Raw genomic sequence first — 11,126 nt, 5'->3', positions numbered from 1 at the left:
AGCATTATTATTTTATGTATGTATTTAAATATAATTCTTTTATATCTATCATTTATACTGTCATTACATTGTAATAACAAGGTTTCTACCCTCCCATTATTGACAGGACCTTGATGAACTTGATACAAAAGAAGTTTTGTTTATGAGGTTTATTTGCCATTTTTGATTTCTCAATCAGGTAACTGAACACTGTCACGTGTTTGTCTGTCTTTATTACAGACAATTGACTTATTTTGTTTCTTTCGGTAATGCTACCCTATACTTCTGGTCAGAGTAATTAAGATAAAAGCAATATCTTTATGACATTTAGTCACACAGTCTGAGTCCTTTCCTTTGTCTTTAAAGACACCATGGGCTATAATTGGAGACCATTGCACATCATCTCTCGGCTGAGAGGGTAAATGAGGGATCCCTAGACTCCAGGATTACCCTATTATTGAGAAGACGTTCCACTAAGCCTCCACCACTGACACATATTCCTGTTCTATGGCCTATTCACTTTGAAATATGTCTTGTCAGGGAGGCTTACAGAAATCTGCATAATCCTTTTTCATCACAATTAAAGATACCACTGAACAATAAAATTGCTTGCTCTCTGGTTTGTTTCATGTTGCTCTGAGAAAAAAAGGTGAGGAAAAGGCAGCTGGGTGTCGCTGAGAGTTGCAAAATGCTGGGGTGAGTTTTGTGTCGGCAGAGAGCACGGAAGGAAGGAGCCTGATAAACATCCAGCCGACCTTTACAAGTTTACAGGAGACCTTGTGAAACAGAAGGCGAAAAGGTTATTCCACTGTGCAATTTGTCATGAAAAATGGTTTTAAAGAAGAAATGTGTTATAAACTAATGTTATTAAAATGTAGTTGAAAGAAAAATGAAAACCCAGTGGAGAACTCTTTCAAGAGGTTCAACAGAGAATGAAAGATATACTTGAGGTTTTAATTCATGTGAAAATTTGATTAAAATGATTTAGTGGCCCAGTTAATAACCCTGCAGTATTTTTAACTGATGAGAAGGATTTACTGGGTGAATTGGAACATTTTGTTTCCTTTGCTTGTCCTTTTGTGTTCTGAAGAAGACTTTATTTGTAGACGTGAATTGCCGCGGATTGAAAAGAAGGAGAGGGTTGTTGTTTTGGTTTGTTTGTTTCTTCTTATTTGTTCGTTTGTAATTATTATTATTATTATCATTTAAAATCAATAAAGATAATCTCAATCAAACATTTCTTTTGCATTCCCATAATATAACATGAATGACTAAAATTAAAGACAAGACAAACAGGGTATGAACTCAAGATAGGTTCTCTTGAATGTAATCCTCACAGCCATAATCTTTAATTTCCTTCAAGCTATAGTGGTGACTACATGATACTCTGTGACATAAATGAAATTTGAAATCGTTCAGAGTGACAGATTACTCATATTTAGTCAGAATCCGGTATTTGCTTTGGCACCACTTAAATTCCATTTGTTACAAATGACAGTAATTAACCTAATGTTGAGAAAATATAGCTTATTCATCACAATCTGTCAAAGGCTTCATCAAACCCATGTGATGAAGCACATGTTCTCATTTCAATTATGTTTTGAAAGTACAGGTAGGCTTTGGGAAAAGTATGGAAATTCATCAAATAGAAAGAGATGGAGAGCGACATGAAAACCAACATGGCACATTGATCCCATATGTCCCAGATAAAAGTGGAACGGCTACTTTGCTTAGTTGTTCGCCTCGATCGATCAAAACAATAAAACTAGTGATGAATGATGAGCGGTGAAGAACACTCATCATATCAATAAATTTAAAGTTTATGCTGGGAACCCTTGGGTCCTGCGGTTCATTTGGATTCTTAGCAGAACAAGCACTCAGCCCTGAAGGCACTGACACTCCCTAACAGCAACCGTTTCCCCAACAATACGTCCCACCCTACAGAATAACCTGATCAGGTGCAGCATAAGTAACATAACAAAGAGCCTGATTCACAGACACCCAAAAATAACTTCGATCAAGTCATCTCTCATAATGCAAGGGCAAAAAATTCAGTCGATCTACAGCTACGCAAGTACGGCAGCATGAGCAGGTGTCTGAAAGTAGCTGTTCGGATCACCAAGAAAGCCTTAAACTAAAGTAAAGATTCTGTACGAAACAGTTTGAGGCAGATACTGTTACACTCCTAGAATTTTGAGGTTAAATAGTTTTGAAGGAAACACCATGTTGACCACCAGTTTTTCCTAGTTGCAAGGAGGTTGCTGGCAGGTAGCGTGACCGAGCAATAAGGGATTGTATTTCTTGTAGAGTTTATTTATGCAAAGTAATGTCATTTTTCACTAGTCACATGCTGTGTTTTAGGAGCAAGCTTGCATTCTCTGGGGTGTGTATCCATTCACAGCTAAGACTCTCACGAAACACTGAATGTGTCTTGAGGTTGGGTTGCAGTGAGCTATTGAAGTCTGTGCAGGAACTGGTTTGTCTTCCTTACTGTGTGACAGCAGCAAGTGTATGAAGAAGTCCTTGCACTTAGACTCTGCAGGCCTGACACCAAAACATGACCTTTGACATCCGAATTCTTCTGCTTTCCTGTGACCTGTAATGAAAAATTCAAAACCCGCCTCGGGGTGTCAGCCACGTTTATTCAGGCTGTGCTCTTGGTATCCATTCTACGAGTCTATAACCTTTTTAAAGGACTAGTAGCAGTGAAGTTAACAAGTAAGACACAGTCCGCAGACTGCTACAGGATTATTTGAAGTACAGTGCATTGGGGAGGGCACAGGGAGAAGGGCAAGCATAATCTTGCTCAGAATGCCCAAAAGCCCGGGTTTTACATCTGTCGCTTCTTTCATCTCTTGAATCCGTATTCTCCGAGTCCTTACCTACAGTATGAGGTCAGCTGGTGTCATGACAGAAGCACGGGCCCTTCTCTGTTACCACTCCATACTCCTCCACCTTCAACGTGTCTCTCAAAATGTGCCTCTGCAGAGCTCCAGAGTGCTTTTGGTATTCTGTTTGCTTGTTACATGGTAAGTCATTGCCATTAGCTTGTGGACCCTCAAAATAAATGTGAATGTATGACCTGCGGTCACACATTATAGGTTTAGTGTTCACATATGCGTTGACATATGTTGCTAGAAGTATAGTTATTATCCCCTTAAGCTTGTTTCAACAAAGTAAACGAAATGATCCTGTGTACATTTTTATTATATGCTCCATCTATCCTCATGTGAGAAGTTTACTTTGGGATTCCCTGAAATGCCCTGGGAGGCAGATTGAGAAAGACTGATATGAAACGTACGCTGCTGTAATAAATCTATAACAGGCTACGCTGAAGCTAACACAAATAAACTGGGTAAAATACTCTTATCTCCAAGCCTTGAACTTGGACCGGTTACCAGTGGCAGCAATAAGCTGGACTAAGATCAGGAGCAGCAGCACTTAAGAATGTGAATCATCAACTATCTGTCTGAATTTTGAATTCTTCCATAGGTTTCTACAGGCAACTGTGGCTACCCAGTTCCTGCAGTCTGCATGCCGAAGTGTCCTTGGGAGAGATGCTGAATCCTTTGATGCATTCATCAGGATGTGAGCATGTGATAGATAGGCATTTCCACATCAGCGTCCCTTAGACCTGGAAGCTACATCCATCTATGAGATACAGTCTATCTATCTATCTATCTATCTATCTATCCATCCATCCATCCATCCATCCATCTGTATCTATATCTATACCTTTATCTATATCTTTCTATCTGTCTGTCTAGTCTATGTATGGGCTGAGTCCAGACAGGATTGTTGTTAAAATTAACATGTTACAATAAATCATGTCTTTGAGGTTTTTCTTGTTTGTTATTAAATTTGATTGGCTGTTATTGCTTTGTGCTCGTATAAAGGATGTGCAGATGTACGAATATTATAGAACAATCTCAACTCTTGATTCCTACAGAGAAAGGAAACACTGATTGTTGCTGTGTGGGTATTTTATTAATGGCATAGGTTGAGTCTACTTGTTCCCTAAGAAGGGAAATGCACTCTAAATCAATGCAAGTGATCATATTATTGCATGGTATAATAAAGTAAGTATTCCTTTTTTGTCTCCATTGCCAGAATAAACAGCAATTGATCAATAGAATAGACAATAGAGGTCTATTCTATTCTGTTCAATTCGCTGGAGTATCAAAGATAAAATTCTTTCTTTGCAATGTTAATTATGTTTTATATAAGAGTATGTGCTATTTAAGAATATAGCTATACTTCTATGCTATGTGTACATGAAAAAGATTTTCTGGCATGCTGGTATGTTATGAATAGCAGGATGCCCTGATGGTTTCAGCCAGCATGCTTTTCTAGCCATTTTGACCCACATTCCTCTCCACAGCACAGAATGTTGTATATGTTGCAAGAGAACACAAACAGATGATTTAAAGGATGTAGCCAGATCATATTTTTTTACTTACAATTTTATGCCACAAATAGTGACGGATATGTGAGGTCAAAGTTCAAGGCTCAATGTTGTGATTCAACGGTATGTTCCAGCTATAAGGATCAGGCAGTATTCATTTTGGAACACTGGGAACGTGTAATTGCACTTTACACTGCAAAGTACTAGTGTGAAATCATATCAAATCTGTTATGTGCTATATAATAAAGCAGATAAGCTCATAGGTAGGCTGCATTGTTGTTGAAGCACCACACATGGCGAAGACTGTAAAGTGTATTTTACTCATACTTTTAGCACTGACTATCTCCATTGTCTGTGTTGTTTGTCAGGACCATTGCTCATGCATTATTTTAGTATGAATGCAGTTTCGGGCACGTGCAAGTACAGATTTAATAGTTACCTTGTAACACAAAGCTTTTCTAACCAACCCTTCAGTCTAACCTCTCTTTGTGAAATCTCAAATAGTACAAACTTTGAAGTTGTAGTATTTCTGCCTGCAATCTGCCACCCTCAGGTCTTGCAAATTGCAGTTCTTGTTTTGTTGTCGACAGTGTAATCCTTGAAAGTAAAGCTAATTATCTTCAGAAGCATGTCTTCCAAATACCAATTTGTAACTGTCTCTGCAGCTGGGTGGTGTCTAGAAGGGATACAGGAGATTTCAGGAGGTAATCTCCACTCGCGCTCTATTCTGAATGGCTGCTGGTGGCTTTGGTTCAGAGGGGATGTGAAACTGAAGAGAGAAAAAAACCCACAGTATTTTATTTATCTAACAGCTAAAGAGAGATTGTCAGAACAGGTGTCAAGGTGTCACAGTTGCTGTCAAGCCCAAAGTGAGTCATGAGTCACAGGCATTGAAATTAAAGTAGAGTCGCAAGTCTGATTAAATTTGAGGAGTCGAGTATGAAGTCCTCTAATTTCTGAGTCTGGGCCATATGGAGCGATTTTACATCAGTTAATGAGAAACCTGAAGCAGTCTATAATGCTTTTGCCACAATATTAGACTTATGGAGTTTAAGAGTATTGATGCTAGGGTAAAAAAAAACACATGTAAATAAGCCGCATAAGAAGTAACATCAGAAAATATCATATCCAAAGCCAGGGAAGAGGCTTTGTTATACATAAAAATGTTTTTTGTTATGTGTCGATCATTTTTATTATGTTTACCTCCCTTAATTTATGCTTAATTTATGCATTATGTGTTCTTGTAATAAGTGACTGCATGTTTGTGTGTACCATTTTATACACAGCATTCACTTGAAAATTAGAACCCAATCTCAATTTAAAAAAATACCAGAATTCTGAGATAATTCTGACTTTAATCTCAGAATAAAGTCAGAATTATTTCAGAATTCTGGAAAAGAGAAAAACGTGCCCACGTTTTCCCCCAGTGGCACTAGTCCTCTTCCGTAATAGTAATACTGTTTTTAAACAAAATAAAATTTAGTGTGATTCCAACTTGAAGCTACAAGCTGAATATGTTGGATAATAACAAGGTAGGTCCAGCCTAAAAACAATCTCCAGTCTTCATCCATCAAGTTGTATTGATTAAGGCAATAAACCCACCAGGAAAGCATTTCTTGAGAGAAGAGTCGTTTTCCCAAATCAACAGTCAAACTTCTTTTTCTATTTCCAGGTTTATCCAATCACGTTCCTGACATCCAGTCACCCGATATCCGCCACACCTTATCGTCCCCTCTCTCCCCACCCTCTCTGTCTTCCTGTGGGCTCACTTCAACATGACTTAGCACAAAATCGAAACTTTAAAATCACTTCATTACTACACGACATCTCGTTAATTCAGTAACATTAATACTTTTTCTCTCATAAAGCGTATGTGTTTCTCTTATTAAATCATGTTAAATGTTAAAACCAAACTTTCTCTGAATATTTGCTTAGTCATTCACACCAAGCACTGCAGACCTCAGATGAACTCATTTATGGCTATGTGCCATGTTTACATTCCCTGCTGGTGCAAAACAAGCCCAGCACAGAAGCACACACACACAAACCAAATCACAGTAAAAGGTCAGAAGGTCAGGTATTACAACCATTTCATTTCACTTTGGTTTAAAAAAGATGATTTACTATTAGCAATGTGCATACAGATCAACTTTATTATAACACTCTGTATCACTTAACACGTCAAAAGGATAAATATTACGTCCTTCTATTGCACCTCTGGATGGGGCTGAGCTGAGGGATCTCAATCTCATTGACTCCCTTGACTATTAAAAAAAAAAACAGGTTTAAGGTTTATCAGCATCACTTTTAAGACCGCTAGGTCTAGTTTTAAAATACTCCACGGTTCCAGCCTGGACTAATTAATTCAATAGAATGAGTCTCTAAAATCGAGGCTGTGTGCCCATAAATAAGTAATCTCATCTGTTGTTTGTGAAGTGCCTTTGCCACACAGCTATGTGTTGTTGTGGATGATGTGAGGTGTTTCCTCTGACCTGGAAGATTCACAAAGGGAGGTTGTCTGGGTGGATGTGCGGGTTGAACAAGCTTCAGCCTTCTACAAAAGATGGTTTTGCTTGTTTGTTTGTTTTTTGTTTCAAACAGAAAGTTAACGTTACTTTCAACCTTAACCACTCCAAACTCTTAACCGTCTATTGCTGTAACCTTGACATCAAAGTACTTTTGTTTGTCTCCAATGTGAAAATCAATCTTTCTACAAGAAAATAAACAAAACTCTAAACCCACAGCAACAAATTTCAGTGCCTGTACAGTTCTCTCAATCAAAATGTAACCAGTGATTGTCGTGAGGTACAATAGGATGAGATCATGATATTACATACTATTATCTAGCATTACTCAAGCTGTTACGGTGTTCACTAATAAGGAACTGTATTAAAGTCATATTGACATTATATTTACTTTTTGTTACTTCATCCTAATAGCGGCAGTTACCTAATGTAATGTTAATTTATAACATACCACTAGCTAATGCTATGTAGAAGATTTATTTGCAGGATGACTCAGCACTGTAATCCATGGTCAAAGCAATCATACTGAACATTAAACTAACATTTGTGGAAAAAATAGCAACTACTAGGGATATTCTGCCACTGACAGGCAGGTGACTTCAGCTATGAAGCTTTCAACCAGACCCCCAGTCTTTCTTTAAACTGAGTTTTTACCCACTTAATCCTTTAAAGTGAACAGACAAGGAATAATATCTGTGCGGTATATCTTCCAGACCAGGAAGCTTATTCAGCAAGAGCTCCCATGGGTCCTATCAGGCGATAGGGACTGTGACCTATATGACTTTTCAGGTCAGATGACTTGAAGGATAAAACTGGTGCCAATTTACTTACATAATACAAAAAAATGATGACAAAATACAGAACTTGTACAACAACATGTGGCCACCATTTCTAGTTGCAGAATACATTTTTTTGTTGTTTGTGAAATATGATTCAAGGCCAACAACTGTCCTTACTTGGTTAAATATTTGTGGTACTTATTTGTAATGTTACAGCGCAATGTGACAAGATCTTGATCATATCGACAAAATCAAAAAAAGAGGTTGTTGACTTTTCTCAGTTGGAAACAGGAGAAGACAAGCGGAGGACCTTGATACTCTTTGTCTGTTTAACACACGACGCTCAGAGCCAATCAAACTCAACTGATGACTTTTGACCTTGATAAAAGGGACGCTGAACCCCTAAGGTCTCATAAGCTTTGTGTTGATGGGTCAGAGAGAGCGTTAGCTTAGCATATAATTAATGTTTAATAACCCCTGGTTGTTTGTCAACACTTTTCCCACTGTCTTTTTCCATGCCTTATAATCTTCAGAGTGCCTGCAGGCACAGCATTCGCTGATAACATCTTAAGCCTCTTGTTCCAATACCCTGGCCTGGCAGTAACAACACTGGCCAGTCACTCATTTACAAGCAAAGATAAATGCACAGTCCTTAATCTGTCTCCAGTTAGGGCTTCAGCAACACAACACAGGCCAGGCCCACGCCTTTCACTCCTCCTCAGGCTTAGCTGCTCCATCATCCCTGCTGCTGCCACGTAGGCTGCCTCCACTCTCACCTCTATCACCTGCCACACAGGTACCGGGTGATAAGCGCACACAGCCACAGAAATCTCTCCCAGTAATTAGGATGAATTTTAAATTTTACAGCTTTTGTGAAAATCCATTATTTTAGCACTGCTGAAGACTTGCTTTGGAGTTTCTTTCTCTAGAAATATCATGTGGATGAATAAAACTAAGATTATTTCATCCAAACGCCGAGCTAAAACACTAATCACTTAGTTGATTTAGCTTCATCAAATAGTTATTTAAAAAATTGCCAAAATTCATTTCAATCTATCAGTGGTGCAGATTTGATGTTTTCGTTTCATGTACACTAAAACCTATACACTATTCCACTGGATAATGGTAAAAGACATATTAATAAAGATTTAAAGATTCAAAATTGTACATATTAGAACTGCATAACACAATCGTGGATGTCTCCCGATACCACCAAACAAAAAACGATTAATTAGTCCTGCAGCCCAAGAAAAGAGAGTCAGGTGACAAGATAGTTTCAAGCACAAGTATATTAAAAAAAGCATTATGACATAAAAGTATCTAAAAGTATCTATACAAATATTTACAATTATTTTCACTGGTATTTAATTTTCAACATTAACATCAACTTACGACAAGGAAAACTTAAGGTAAACCCCTTAACCTGACTCTTAGATAAGTTAATGTTATGAGGGAAAGATAAAGATGAAAAAATAATACACATAACAAAGAAACAAAACCATTTAAATTCATCAGACTGGTGGGAATCTTGGGTCTTTATATATTTGTGACCAAGTAATTATATCAATTAACTAAAATATTTTACCCAGAGCTCCATACCACTTTCATGTCTGTGTATTATGTGTAAAGGCTGGGCACAAGTAGCTTATCATACAAACAGACAGCCTGACTCCATACTAACAATGAGCCAAGCGGCATCTCCAACTACTGACTTGTGTTTACTGTTTCTCTATCCTGCTAATATCAGGTTAGCCATACATTTACAAACAATATGCTAATCTATTTTTTTGTATGTTGAATAAAACTGTTGTTCCTCTAGTCGGTTTATCTCTCATATCCAGAAAAAGCCAAACACTCTTCACTGGACTCCTGTGTTCGATTGGTAATATTTCTGTTTCAGTCACTCTTGAGCTCAGGCAATTTAAAGTGTCAGGCAAGCACAACAAAATCACTGTCAGTGCCATATAATTATTGAGAAGAAAATAAAGAAATAATTAAATGTGAGTCAGTTACACAAGCTCATTAAAGCTTATGGTATCCACTCTATTTTCCTTTTGGTTTGAATGAGACAAAGAGAGAACAATATCCCATTAAAGGCTGTTTCCACATCCTATTCATTTGAATTGGTAGTGAAGTGTCAGTGTTTTTCTGTGGATTAAAGTCTGATAGCACTCACAGGAAGAATGATTCCTCCCGTTTGAAGACTTGTGAATACACACAAGGCAAGACAGACAGCGAGAGGCAGAGGAGAACAGACAGAAAGAGAGACTGAGTGAGAACAGATGAGTGGGAAACATAATGGAAGAATGCTTCTAATGCACTGTCTGTAGAGGGTGAATTAGGAGGCAAATGGTGTGATTATTGTGTGATGTGGTGGTGGTAGTGGCGGTGATGGTGGGATCTTGCCAGCCCCAGGATGCAGATAGAAACCACCAGGGGTACAGAAGGGGAGCAGGCAATTGTGATTTATGGGTAGGAGCGGGCTGATAAGGCAGCTCCCTTCATTTAATGCCTTATCGGCTGCGTTAAAGAAAGGCCACAATTTGCAGCATTCTTAAAAGCCCCAGATGTGACTAATCTCTGCAACCTTCCGCACAATCTGTCTCAGGAAAAAAACTATAGATCACTCACTTGTCTTACTGATCTCAGCCTCTTCTCCCTTTAGCATAACCACGGAAACGTGATGGAGAAAAATGTGTGTTTCAGTTCTGAAGAAATATGCTAAAACTGCACAAATAATAAATAAATTAAAAAAAACAAAAAAAAACACTGCAACACTTAAACCATTAAACTAGAACTTTAATACGAAAAAATAATTTTTTTTATAATAATTTGCAGATGTACATTATAGATGCTGAAAGAAAATGTGCCTGAATTATGTTTTATATAAAAAGCGTTCAACGTATCAGCACAGATGCAATGCCCTTATGAGCTGCTTTCATTTGTTGACATATGTGCATACTCAGCTCGGTTGATACGATGCCTGAGAGGAGCTCCCGTGTTGTGTTGGGGCTGGTATTTTGATGGTCGTGACTGTATTAGCCAGTCCAGATGACTGCCTGGCTGTTAGCAGCCGCCTTATTTGTGCTATCAGGTGTTCATGAAGAGTGCCGATCATGTCAGGTCCCAGTTCTGTGCAGCTCTTCATTCGTGAGACCTGGGATGTTGACTGGTTTTCATTCTGTGAGGTCGCTGTGGTCTGCTCTTAGGTCCACCAGCCACATGTTGTTGATGTTGCGTGACATTGTCTTATGTTGATCATGGCTTTTTGGTCATAGTATGCAAAAACTTGTAGATTCAACCTAAACATAATAGGGGACACAAGATTGTCTCAGTCTTCTCTGAACGGATTGAACTTCCAAAAAAAACATTTTTCCATGCAAATGGGCACCAAGACTTGGTCATAAGACTGCATGAAAACTGCAGTGAAGTTCATGC

This window comes from Neolamprologus multifasciatus, chromosome 23, assembly GCF_963576455.1.
Source record: "Neolamprologus multifasciatus chromosome 23, fNeoMul1.2, whole genome shotgun sequence".
Classification (NCBI taxonomy): Eukaryota; Metazoa; Chordata; class Actinopteri; order Cichliformes; family Cichlidae; genus Neolamprologus; species Neolamprologus multifasciatus.
The sequence above is the reverse complement of the archived record's forward strand: the minus strand, read 5'-3'. Positions refer to the sequence as shown.